This window comes from Camelus bactrianus, chromosome 27 (genome assembly GCF_048773025.1).
Source record: "Camelus bactrianus isolate YW-2024 breed Bactrian camel chromosome 27, ASM4877302v1, whole genome shotgun sequence".
NCBI classification, from domain to species: Eukaryota; Metazoa; Chordata; class Mammalia; order Artiodactyla; family Camelidae; genus Camelus; species Camelus bactrianus.
The window spans coordinates 18950638-18965010 of NC_133565.1; positions in this window are offsets into that span (position 1 = coordinate 18950638).

The following is a 14373-nucleotide window of genomic DNA, read 5'->3' on the forward strand; positions in this document are numbered from 1 at the left end:
AGATCCACATTTAGACTCATCATAAAATTATTCCCAGATAAACAAAACTGAGAGATTGTGGCTAGCAGATCTACCGTATAAGAAATACTAAAGGGAGTTCTTCAGGCTGAAATAAAATGATGCTAGCCCATAACTTGTAAATGTAACTACATAGGTAAATATAAAAGATGGTATAAATGTATTTTTGCTTTTAAACCTCTGCTTCTCTTATTTTATTTAAAAGTCAATTGCATAAAGCAAGATGTACTGATGTGCTTACAGTGTCTGAAGCCATAGGTTGTATGACAATAATTGCATAAAAGAGAGGGAGAAAATGGAGGTATATTGGTGCAAAGTTTTAGTATAGTATTGAAATTAAGTTGATATTAATCCAAACTAGATTATCACAAGTTAGGATGTTGATTATAATACCTCAGGCAACCTCTAAGAAAACTAAAAAAAAAAAAAGTAAAACAAAAAGCAAGGACATTAAATAGTATACTATATGATATCTTAGTAACACAAAAGAAGGCAGTTATGGATGAATAGTGGAACAAAAAAAAAGACAAAGTTTATGTAGAGAACAGATAGCAAAATGGAAGATATAAATCCTATCTTATCAGTAATTATCTAATGTAAATGAACCAATCATTTCAATCAAAGGCAGAGATTGGCAAATTGGATAGAAAACATGATCTAACTATATGCTGTCTATAAGAGACACACTTTAGATCAAAGATACAAATAGGTTGAAAGTAAAAGAATAGGAAAACTGACACCAGTCAAACAGTAACCAAAAGAGAGCTTGAGTGGCAATACTAATTCATAATAAATTAACTTTAAGACAAAAGTCATTGCTAGATATAAAGAATGACATCTTAAAAAATAAAAGGATCAGTCCATCATGAAGATTTAACAATGATAAACATGTATGCACCCCAAAAGAGAGTACCAAAATATATTAAACAAAAAACTGTCATAATTGAAGTGAGAAATAGAAAATTCAACAATAACAGTTGGAGACTTCAATATTTCACTTTCAAAACTGGACAGACCAACTAGACAGATGATCAACAAGAAAACAGAAAACTCGAACAACAGTGTAAACTGACAAGACCTAACAGGGCTCTATAGAATAACCCACTCAACAACCACAAAATACAAATTCTTCTCAAGTATGTTTGGAACATTCTCCAGGAAAGACCATAATGATTTTAAAAGGACTGAAATCACACAAAGTATATAAGTATATCATTTGACCACCATGGAATGAAGTTAAAGACCAATAACAAGGATTTTTGAAAAATTTACCAGTATATGGAAATTAAACAACACACTCCCAGATAATCAAGAAAAATAAATCATGAAGGCAAATTATTAAATACTTTGAGGTGAATTAAAAGGAAAACACACCTACAAAATGTATGGGATGCAGCTAAAGCAGTACTTATAGGGCAATTTATAGTTATAAGCACTTACATTAAAAGGAAGAAAGATTTCAAATCAATAGCCTAACTTCTATGTTAAGAAACTAGAAAAAGAAGAGCATATTAAACCCAAAGCAAGCAAGAGAGTAATAAAGAATAGAGCAGCAGTAAATGAAATAAAGGCTAGAAAGTAGTAGAGAAAACTCAACCCTGAAGTTGGTTATTTGGAAAGAACAACAAAATTGACAAATCTTTAACTAGATTGACCAAGAAAAAAAAAAAGAGAGAAGATGTAAAAATTACTAAAATTAGGAATGAAAGAGGATCATCTCTACCCATCTTACTAAAATAAAAAAGGGTTATAAAAGGGAAAATGATGATCAGTGCTAGCAAATTATATAACCTAGATAAAGTGAACAGATTGCTAGAAACACATAAACTACCAAAAACGATTTGACAAGAAACAGAATATGTGAATACATCTATAGAAAGTAAAGAGATTGAATGAGAAGTCAAAACCAATTCCCACAACAAAAAGCCAAGACCTAGACGGCTTCACTGATTAATTCTTTCAAATATTTAAAGAATACACAATGAGACCAGAATTACCCAGCATTGCCCTGATATCAAAACCAGACAATGACATGACAAGGAAAGAACTACAACTATTATCCTTTAATAACATAGCTGTAAATATCCTTGACGAAATACTAACAAGCCAAGTCCAGCAACTTATATAAAGGATCATTTACCATGATTAGTTTAGCATACGAAAGTTTAGCAAGGTTAGTTTAGCATATGAAAAATCTGTCTATTTGATATCCTGTATTAATAGAATAAAAAAAAACACAAATACCCCATAATCATCTTAATAGAAGTAGGAAAAGCATTTGACGATATTTCACATTCATTCATGACAAAAGCACTGAACAAACCAGGAATAGAAGGGAACTTTCTTTAACTGTGCAGATCACTTGTGAAATATTCGCAGCTAATGGCGTACCTAACGGTGAAAGATCCTGATCAAAAGCAAGATCAGGAACAAGACAAGGATGTCTGCTCTTCCCACTTCTATTCTTCATTATACTGACTATTCTAGCCGGGACAACTGGGCAAGAAAAGGAAATAAAAGGCATCTAGACTGAAAAGAAAGAAAGAAAACCTTCTCTATTGGAAGATAACTAACCTTATTTATAGAAAATCCTAAGAAATCCACAAAAAAATTTTTAGAGCTAATAGGTGATTTTAGCAAAGTTGCAGAAAACAAGATCAATATACAAAAGTCAATTGTATTTCTATACACTGAACAAACTGGAAATAAAATTAAGAAAACAATACCTTTCTTCTCTTGTTTAATTTTTTCTTCCCTTTTATTGAGATATAATTGACATACAGTATTGTATAAGTTTAAGGTATATAGCATGGTTTGACTTACATACATCATGAAATGGTTACCACAGTAAGTTTAGTGAACATCCATCATCTAACATAAATACATCATAAAAGTAAAAGAAAAAAAAAACGTACATTTTCCCTAGGGTAACTCTTAGGGTTTACTCCTTCAATTTTCATATCTAACACACATCAGTATTAACGTATTTATCTTATAACTGGTAGCTTGTACTCTTGGACCACCTTCACCTACTTCCCCCTCCCCCAATTCCACCTCTGGTAACCACAAATCTGATCTTTTTTTCTATGAGTTTGTTTTCTGAAGTATAATTGACCTACAGTGCTATGTTATTTCCTAATGCTCAATGTAGTGATTTGCTCTTTCCATACACTATAAAATGATCACCAGGATGAATCCAGTTACCATGCCATCTGTCACCATACAAAGATACTACATTATTATTACTGTATTTGTCTATGCTATACATTTCATCCCCGTGACTCATCTATTTTGTAACTGAAAGTTTGCACCTCATAATTTCCCTCACCTATTTCACTCATCCCCCATACCCCTCCCCGGCAACTGCCAATATGTTTTCTGTGTCTACAAGTCTGTATCCATTTTGTTATGTTCATTTGTTTTGTGTTTTAGATTCCACATATAAGTGAAATGTATAGTATCTGTCTTTCTCTGTCTGACTTATTTCACTTAGCATAATACCCTCTAGGCCCATCCATGTTGTTACAAATGACAAGATTCATTCTTTCTTATGGCTGAGTAATGTTCCATCCATCGCGTTAAATATCACATCTTCTTTAGTATAATGAGCACTTAGTTTACTTCCATATCTTGACTATTACGAATAATGCTGTAACGAACATAGAGGTGCATATATCTTTTTGAATTAGTGTTTTCGTTTTCCTTTGGAAAAATCTCCAAAAGTGGAATCATTGGATTTTATGGTAGTTCTATTTTCAATTTTTTTTTGAGGAACCTAAATACCTACAGACTGCAGTGGCTGTCTGCAGTGCTGCACCAATTCACAATCCCATCAGCAGTGCAGGAAAGTTTCCTTTCCTTCACATCCTCACCACCACCTGTTGTCTTTTTGATAGTAGCCATTCTGAGATGTGTGAGGTGATATCTCATGTGGTTCTGAGTTGCACTTTCCTGATGATTGGTGACACTGAGCATCTTTCCATCTATCTCTTGGCTATCTGTGTGTCTTATTTGGAAAAATGTCTATTCAGGTTCTCTGCCCATTTTTCAACTGTTTGTCTTTTTTTTTATGTCAAATTGTATATGTTCTTTGTATGTTTTGGATATTAATTTCTTCTCAGATATATTGTTTGCAAATATACTCTCCAATTCTCTAGGTGACTTTTTCATTTTGTGGATATTTTCCTTTGCTGTGCAAAAGCTTTTTAATTTGTTGTAGTCCCATTTGTTTGTTTTTGCTTTTGTCCTCATTGCCTGAAGAGATATAGGCAAAAAAATATTGCTAAGACTGATGTCAAAGAGTGTTCTATCCATGTTTTCTTCTAGGAGTTTTATGGTTTCAGGTCTTACATTTAAGTCTATAATCCATCTTTTATTAGTTCTAGCAGTTTTTCTGTGGTATGTTAGGATTGTCTATATGTACTATCATGTCATCTGCAAACAGTGCTAGTTTTACATCTTCCTTTCCAATTTGGATTCCTTTTATTTATTTTTTTTCTTGTCTGATTTCTGTAGCTAAGATATGTGTGATACTTATACACTAAAAACTACCAACATCAATGAAAGAAACTGAAGAAGACCTAAATAAATGGAAAGGTGTCTCATGTTCATGGATTGGAAAGACAATATTGTTCAAATGACAACATTTCCTAAAATGGTCTGCAGATTCAAGTCAATCCCATTCAAAAATCCTACCTGCTTTTCTTTTCTTTACGTTAATTAACAAACTGATTCTAAAATTTAAATGGAAATGAAAGTCACACAGAATAGACAAACGATCTTGAAAGAGAACAAAGTTAAAGGACTCACATTTTTAAATGTGAGACTTACTATAAAGATATAATAATCAAGACAGAATGGTTCTAATGCAAAGACAGACATTTAGATCAATGGGATAGAATTAATAATTCAGGAATAAACCCTCATGTGTACAGTCAATTGATTTTTGACCAGGATGCCAAGACAGTTCAATGAAAGAAACAACAATCTTTCTAAAAACTGATGCTAGAACAACAGGAAATCCACATGCAAAAGAAATAATTTGGGCCCTACCTCACAGCACATCCAAAAATTAACTCAAAATGGATCACAGACCTAAAGGTAGGAGATAAAACTATAAAACTGAATTAGGCAATAATTTCCTAAATATGGCACCAAAAGTCAAAGCAGCCAAAGAAAAAAATAAGTAAATTGGGCTTTATCAAAATTATTTAAAAAGTTATGCTTCAAAAAATACTATCAGGAAAGTGAAAACATGACCCATAGAATAGGAGAAAATATTTTCAAATCATATATCTCATCAGGGAATTATATCGATAATACACCAAATATTTTTATAACTGGACAATAAAAAGACAAATAATCCAATTAAAAAGAGGAAGCATTTGAATAGACAATTTTCTAAAGAAGATATAGAAAAGGGCAGGGAGCACATGAGAAGATGTTCATTATCATTAGTCTTTAGGGAAATGTAAATCAAAACCACAGTGAGATTCCTTGTCACACCCACTAGGATGGCTCAAGTGAAAAAAGACAGATGATAAAAAGTGTTGGTGAGGAAGGACAGAAATTGGAACCCTCATACATTATTAGGAAGATTGTGAAATGGTGCAGCCACTTTGGAAAACAGTTTGTCAGTTTCTTAAAATGTTAAATATAGAGTTACCATATGACCCAGCAATTCCACACTTAGGTATTTTCCCAGGAGAGTTAAAAATATATGTCTATATGAAACTTCTTCAGGAATGCTTTTAGCAGCATTATTCGTAATGGCCAAAAAGTGAAAGCAAGCCAAATGTTCAACGGATGATTGGATAAACACAATGTAGTATGTCCATTCAATGGATATTATTTGGTCATAAAAAGGAATGAAGTATTAACACATGTTGCAACATAGATGAACATTAAAAATATCTTATATTAAGTGTTAAGAAGCTAGGCACAAAATGCCACGTATTGTATGATTCAATTTATATGAAATGTCCAAAACAGGCAAATAAATGCATAGAGATGGAAACTAGATTAGTAGTCAACAGGGGTTGGGAGAGGGAGAGATGGGGAGTAACTGCTATTAGGTACAGGGTTTCTTTTTGGAGTGATGAAAAGGTTCTGAGGTTAGTGGTGATGGTTGTACATCTCTGTGGATACACCAAAAGCCACTGAATGGTGTGCTTAAAATAAAGGATACATTATATGGTATATAAACTTTATTTCAATAATGCTTCCAAGGAAAATACTAATGTGCTTTGTAAATCAATATCTATTAAAAAAAATCTTAATAGGTAAATTTCTGGGGGTAGCGTATAGCTCAGTGGGAGAGGTCCTGGGTTCAATCGCCAGTACCTCCATTAAAAGTAAATAAATAAGTAAACCTAATTCCCCATCCTGCAAAAAATTAATTAATGGGCAAATTTCTGGAAGGTAACATAAGTGTGGCAGGGATTCAGAATTATCCTTCAATACCCAACTTGCTCCTGTCTGCTTTAGGTGATGATAAGGCTATTTAGCTGAACTGTATCTCGCAGCTGCCCTTGCAGGTAGGAGCAGCCGCATGACTCGCTTCTGGCCTAGAGTGAGACTGGAATGTTTTGTGAAACTGCTCCCTTGTGCTGTCACATGGGAGTGGCTAGTCCTCTACTTCCTCCTTCCCATTTCAGGAAGGTTGAAGCCTGGATTTGGGGGTCTTGAGCCATCTTTGAACAGGCTGTCAAGAGCAACCCCTTGGGGCTTGCCAGGCAACAAGGTGAAAAGGAGCTGGGTCTGGAGGAGGAGAAGCTTTTGAGTCATCCTGAAGTGAATGAGGAATAAACTATCTGCCATATCTTGGCCTTTGTTCTTTTGGACCCTTTCAGAGCAGTCAAACCAATCTTCCAATCCCTGTAATAATGTCTTTGGGATCATGGTCATTTTTGTTAAAGATTTTTTTTTTTCTTTCTGTGGATTTATGCTTGAATAGTTTCAAATGAACAGCTTGGAAGTTATGAGGATAAACAAGACAGTGTCCTTTTCCTTTGTGAGTTCGGAGTATAGTAGAAGAATCCGTCATGTACATAAATAGTGAATGGAACAAACGATAGACATGAAAACAGAGACTCAAGTAAAACTTTGTCGGGGGCACAGGAGGGCTGGGGGCACACGGAGCAGATGGGGTAGGCACGAATTAGAAAAACCATTTGCCAGCGAAGGAAGAGAGTATCATTTCTTATTCCGTTTTAGATACTTTTTTTTGTTATGTAGCGTGTCTTCATGCCTTGATAATGTGGAGTTGTTATTATTGTCAACAACTTTTTATTTTGAAATAATCTTAGAAAAACAGAAGAATTCAAAGGTACTGCAGAGAATGCCGATACACCCCTCACGCAGCTTGTCCTAATGCTGACCTACGATACTAAGAAATTAGCCACAATTAAGTGCAATACTATTAACGCAACTCCAGACTATCAGATTCCAACAGTTTTTTCACCTTGAATTTTTGTTTTTCCTGTCCCAGGATCCATTCCAGGATCCAACTTTTAAAATCCTCCTTAGCCAAAAAAAAAAAAAAAAAAATTAAAAAACAAACAAAAACATTGCCCTTTCTATCTACCTTAAAAAGTCATATGAATAATACTTCATTATAATATACCAAATTTTTATATGTTCTACATTAAGAATTTAATAAAAAGTATTTGTTGACTAATTCAGTCAGCCAATAAAAATCAATAAACCAGAATGTGCTGTTTTAAAAATTAATATTTATTCCTCATCTGAAGAATGCAATTAATTATCTCCTTTTTAGTTTTAAGGTAAAAATAATATTTATTTATACTTAAAAAAATAAAATCCTCCTTAGCCAGATTTAGAGCACAGGGCATTCATGGAACATCTTGCCAGCCTGTCTGAAATCAAGAAGGCAGGGATGGGAGCCCCCAAGTGCCAGTTCAAAGCCTGGGACAGTCATTAATAGGCTTGTCAAGGAGATGGTTGTAGGGATCAAACACGAAAGCACTCTGCAAAGGGTGGATAACTACCTTCCAGTGAGATCGTTTATTCATTCATCAATCATCCGGAAAACTTTTCTTGAGTGCCATCCACATCTGAGACACCGTGTTAGGCACAGAGCTGCATGGCCCGTGATTCCCATCCATTGCTTACTGGCAGTTCCAGTCTTGTAAGGTTGCTCATTAAGTATTTATCAAATGCCTACCATGGGCCCTATGACACCAATTACGAACTTTCCATCAGAATGCACTCCATGAATATTCCATTACAGGTCTGAAAGAGTTAATGTGCTGTAAATGCCTCCCGTCCCCCCCACCCCCGGCCCTGGGGAGCTCTGCACCACTCCGTGAAGGCTGCAGATGCATTAGGCTCAAAGTATGTATTTTCTTTTCCCTCTGTTTATGTCTCTGTTTTCTGTAAAGTCTTCTAAACTGCGGCGGTGTCTACCAAGTTCTCTGACAACGCTATAAATTTCATTAAGAAGATGAAGCCTTATGGGGCAATTAACTCCAAAAGTGGTACAAAGCAATAGCAGGGAGATACTGGCCTGCGGTACTTAGCACTTAGCTCTGAAATTGAGATAAGCCCTATCAGCTCGGGGTTGTGTTTAATGTTCACGGCCGCTTCCATACCATGGCTACAACCCAGCGGTCACCGTGTTAACACTCCCCAATATCTATTACAATTAGTTTTTGATTAAGAGGCCTAACATGGCTTTTGAAGCCTTTTATGTTGTGTCAAATGGCTAGTGATGGAGTGAGTTGGTCGGACACCTCCCAGTAACAAAGCATCTTGTAAAAGGTTTCAAGTGAACTATTTTATCATCCTAATGGAAACCAGATGACTCTAACTCCCCCCTTAATTTCAACTATTTACTGAAGAGTCCTTGTTTTGAATTACTTAAAGATTTATTCTGAAGCGACTACCTCATGCATCAAGAATCGCTAATAACAGAACCATTTGGAATTTGGGGAAAGCTTTTAAAGATGACGGAGGCAATTGTTGGAGATGGTTTATTTTATTTTAGTATTTCTTTCAATTTTTAAAGGAGTGAATGCCTTTGCCCTTTTCTGGTGTTTAATTATTATTTTTATGATGGTTTAGGAAGACTTTCTCTGAGTTATGTTTTCTCTGCTGGGGCTTCAGTCCATAGTCTTGTCCTATTTTCTAAGAGAGCGGTCGCTGGAATTTTATGAGGGAAAAACAACTTTTTGGACTTATGGGAATACATATATATTATTTTTATAAAGGTATATTAGATTAAGCAAAGTGGAATTATTTAAAAGCTTTTATAAACTATAAAATATACTTGTAAATTTAATCAAAATAGTATGTAAATACAGCGTAACTTGTAGATGTGAAACATACTAGCTTTCATTTACAGCCTTTTTTAATTGTCTTTTTTATCAACTGTCTCTGTAGCCTTGGCCCCCATACACCCGTTTCAAACCTCTGTTTTTTCATCTGTGATCTGGGAATTAGACTAGATGTGCCCCCATTTTTTTTTTTTTTGGTTACCATTAGGAGTCATTGATTCTATGCTCAGACGGTTAGCTCTTGGCATGCAAAAGCCTCATCATGGAAGGCAGTGTCCCATATTGGGCTCAAACCCTGTTAGGAGCCATGTGTCCTTGCGTGTGATATTGGACTCAATGAGACTCCGATTCCTTCCATGTGAAATAAGGACCATGTTATTCATTTCATAGAGTTAACAACAAATAAATAAAATCAGATATTTAGAGCACCGACTAAATGGTAGCCTCTAGATAATTTCCGTTTCCTTTTTTTCCTTTCACATCCTGTCCTGTTTAATGCTGTCTCAGATACAATTCGAATGAGTTTTGTAGCACGATGTTTGATGTTTGTCGTGGACATTGTTACAATGTAAACACTGAGTGCGTGCTTGCTAAGTGCTGGGTGTCCTACTATGTCTTGGAGTCCTGAGACTGAAGGCAGAGTCTTTGCTCACACACAAATTGGGTCATGAACAGTAGGCAGAGAATTTTTGTAAAGTCAGACAGATAGAGATGAGCAGAAAAGAACCGACTGCCCCATCCAGGTTGCAGTTGGGGTTTGAACATTTGTAGGGTGACTCTTTTCACATGTGGTCACTTACATCATTTCAGGGAGTCTTTCCAACCACGCCCTGAGACGAGCAAGCCAGGTGCTGTCATCAGTGTACAGATGAGAACGCCGAAGAACTGAATTGTTACCGTGATTAGCAAGATTCTTCTAGAACTTGCTATCGCAAATGTCATTGCCGTAAACATACGAAAGATTTAGACCAAAAATGGCTCTAACAGATTCATTCACTCATCTTTTGTTTGTCAGAGTCTCTTTTCTGAGCATTATTGCCCAGAGGCCTATGCATTTCATTCATTTAGACATACACTCCAAAAAGAATATGAAAACAAGTAAATGAATATGTATATATGCATGACTGGAACATTATGCTGCACACCAGAAATTGACACATTGTAACTGACTATACCTCAATAAAAAATTAAAACAAAAATTTCACATACATATTCACTCCACATTAATGTGCTGTTTTCTAAGCACAGAGCTAGGTGAGGGAGGTTCAGGGGTGAAAACAGTAGATTCTGCCTTCAACAAGGAGTTCATGGTCCTGTGGGGTGAGAACTGTGTACCCACAGCTGTAGTGCAAAGGTGGGGCTAAGACAGCTGGGTAGAGGTGCTTGGGGGAGTGCAGAAGAGAAGCACCCTGATCACCCGGAAAGGAGTTAGGTGAGGCTTTCTGAAAGAGGCACTTGAACTTAGCTGAACTTTATAGGACAAATAAGGAATTGCCCATGTCAAAAGTAGGGATAATAAAATAGATAAACAACAAGTTTCTGCTGTAGAGCAGAGGGAACTCCATTCAATATCTTGTAGCAACCTTTAATGAAAAAGAATATGAAAACAAATCATTGTATACATATGAAAGACTGAAACATTATGCAGTACACCAGTAACTGACACATGTAACTGACTATACTTCAATTAAAAAAAAAAAAAAAAGGAAGGGTAGTGTGGAGAAGGCTTCAGGCTGAGAGGCCAGGAGGGAGGAAAAGGCATGATGAACCAGGCCAGCGGCCAGTGGGGACAAGAAAGCATGGGGTGGGGATGTGGCCATGGAGCAGGGGAGAGGCACCAGACTAGGAGGACACTGGACCTCCACCAGCTCTCCCACACCACGCTCAGAAACAGGATCCCACGCACCCTCTGCCGCTGATGTCAGCATCAGCCCACGTTGAAGCAGTAAACCAGCCTTGTGCCTTATTTTCTTCCTGCTGCCTCTCAAACCCATCTCGTTTACTGCCTTTGGCTAGTCTGGTTTTTTTATAGTTCACCTTAGCAGTTGGTTAGAGGCTGTTATTAGTATAACCAACCTTAAATAATTTGATTTTCAGGTTGGGTATGTCACAATATCTCCTGTGGGCCTGATAGTCAAAGTACACATTTATTTAAAAATTGGTTTCCTCACATTATATTTGAAAGCAGTGCTACTCACTCATCTGAAAACCATTAGGCCACATAGAAAAAAGTATCCCGTCTTTTATTCACAGAGTTCTGAGAATAAGGTCTAGGTCCTTACTGATAACTCTACTTCTCTGTTCAGTCTACTGTCCTATTTTATTAGATTTTCGTTTTCTAAATATTCCTACAGAGAACTGTGCATTTAAAGACAAAGAGACTCTGTACAATAAATTTTAAAGGTACGCTCAGACTCTCTTCCTCCTCAGTAAATCTTCAGGGTTTTTTTGTTTGTTTATTTATTTTTAATTTAGACAAGTGATTAAATTCGGCTGATGTGGCCAGCAGTTAAGCAGATATTGTTTGTCCTGAGCAGAGATTCAATGAGTTGTCCATGTTTAAAAGTCCAGGAATCTAGAGATTTTTACACAAAATCTGGCTTCTTTGAAAAATCAAAAGATGGAGGCCATGGACTTACAGGATGACACTCTGCAAGGCTCAGGTGCATTCACCCCCTCATCCACATGGTTCCGGGGTGGGGTTGGGTGATGAGGGTTAGGGTGGGAGTAGGTGGACAGCTCACTCACCAAGGTACCCTGCCTGGTGGCCTGTCTTTACCTTTATAACCACAGACCTGGCTTTGACTTTCCCAACAAAAATCAGGAATGAAACTTATTTTCTTATAAAAATCTGCTCAAGGATGTTTATAACAGCTTTATTCATAATTGCCCCAAATTTGAATGTGACCAAGTCATCCTTCAGCAGGTAAATGGATAAATAAACTGTGGTCCACCCAGACAATGGAATACCATTCAACACTAAAAAGTAATGAGCTACCAAACCATAAGAAGACACACAGAAACTTAAATGCATATTACTAAGTGAAAGAAGTTAATCTGAAAGGGCGACCTATTGTGTGATTCTAACTCTATGACATTCTGGAGAAGGCAAAAGTATAGAGAAAATAAAACATCAGTGGTTACCAGGGGTTGGGGTATGGAGGGAAGGGGTGAACTGGGGTCGCACAGAGAATTTTTAGGGCAGTGAAAATACTCTGCCTGAGACTATGATGATTGATACCTGTCACTATACATTTTCCCAAACCTACAGGATGTGCAGGACCAGGAATGAACCCTAAAGTGAACTACGGGCTGAGTGATTATGACGTGTCAATGAAGGCTCATTAATTCTAACAAGTGTACCACTCTGGTAGGGGATGCTGATAAGGGGGGAAACCATGCATGTGTAGGGGCAGGAGGTATACAGAAAAATATCTTCCTCTCAATTTTGCTTCGAACCTGAAACTGCTCTAAAAAATCATCTTTAAATAACAACGAAGTGGGGGTCAATGCCCATCAGCACGCGCAAAATTTAACCCTCTCAGCTCACACGTTTTAATATAACACATGGGCAAAATAACAAAGTGAGGCTTTGTGGGTTAGTGATCAAAAAAATTTCTTGAGCAGTTTTACTGCTCAAGGAAGTAAAACAAAGAAACAGGCAGCGTCAGGCTATGCTTTATCTTTCAAGTCACCGACAAGTGTTCCTCCCAGGCTCCCACTTACTTCTTAACCAGTCCATCTCAATGCTGGTTTTTGGTCAGAAAGACGAGAAAGGTAAAAAATGAAAGAGTCCTTTTTCACTCTCTAGCAACCAGAAATCAGCACTGTGTTCTCACCCTCTTCTGGGGAATTTCCTCAGCACCTAACCTTCCTGAGCTTGGTTTGAAAGTGTGAAGTTTTTCCTGCTGTTAATTATTAATGTGACCTGTTTATGTACCAGTTATCCGGCTAACCATTAATATCTGTTTACTCATTGATGACCTTTGCAATTCCGTACCTCTCTCCTGGCTGTAAATGTCAACCTTTATTTTTTTTTTTTTTCCCCCGTACTCACAATGTTTTCGTCGTATCTTCTGGCTCCCTGAAACAATTCCTTCACAAAGTAACATAATATCAGAGAACACAAATATAATCTTTATGTATATATAAAAAAAAAGACAAGTGCTGTTGTTTTAAGAGTAGTAAGACATAGAACTTTCTGCTTTGGAATGAGCAAGAGATACACACAAATGGCAAAGGCAAGGATACCTGAGAGGGAAACAAAAAATAACCAGAAAAAAAGTTCTTTTGCTTCTGTGCTTAGGTTGGGGATGGCCGGGGGGGAGCAGAGAGGAATGGTAGAACAAGAACCAGTCCTGGGGAATGGAACCCAATTTTCTTTTTTCAAAATGTCAGTGTTAAGCAGTTGCACATTGCAGCAAGCCCGCAGGATTTATTCCTAGTTACCCAGTCAGTCTACATTAACCCCCAAACTAGCAAGACATTACCATTCCGCTCACTTGTAATGGCTAAAGCCGAGATTAAGCAATGCAGCTGGATTAGGGTTGCAACTGGTGACCTTAATTTTACCCATCATTGGAGCCTGTGTATATTTGACTCGTCTTAATTGCGTTTACCTAATTTAAACAGACAATGGCCACCGAAGACATTTTTTTTCACTCCCAAATAATTAAAAAAAAAAAAAGAAAAGAAAAGAAAGAAGTGCGATTTCTTAGAAGTTAAGCACGGGACCGTCTGGCCATAGCTGCTTCTCAGATCACAAAAGCAACCTCTTCTCTTTTCTTTGGTCCATTAACATACCAGCACAGGGAAGGACCCACTGAAATATTATTATCTCTGCATGATACAATTTGAAAGTCTCATGGTGCTTCTTGATTGAAATATTTTAAAATATTAATATCATCCCGGCCATAAATAACCATTATGGCATTCATAGAGATTAAAGTTTTGCGATCTGCCCTAGGTGTACATTCTCATTTTCTTGTTCATTGAGTTCTAACTTCAGTAAAATATTTTTTTTTCTTCAGATACAGCCCTGAACACTTGCTGTGGCTGT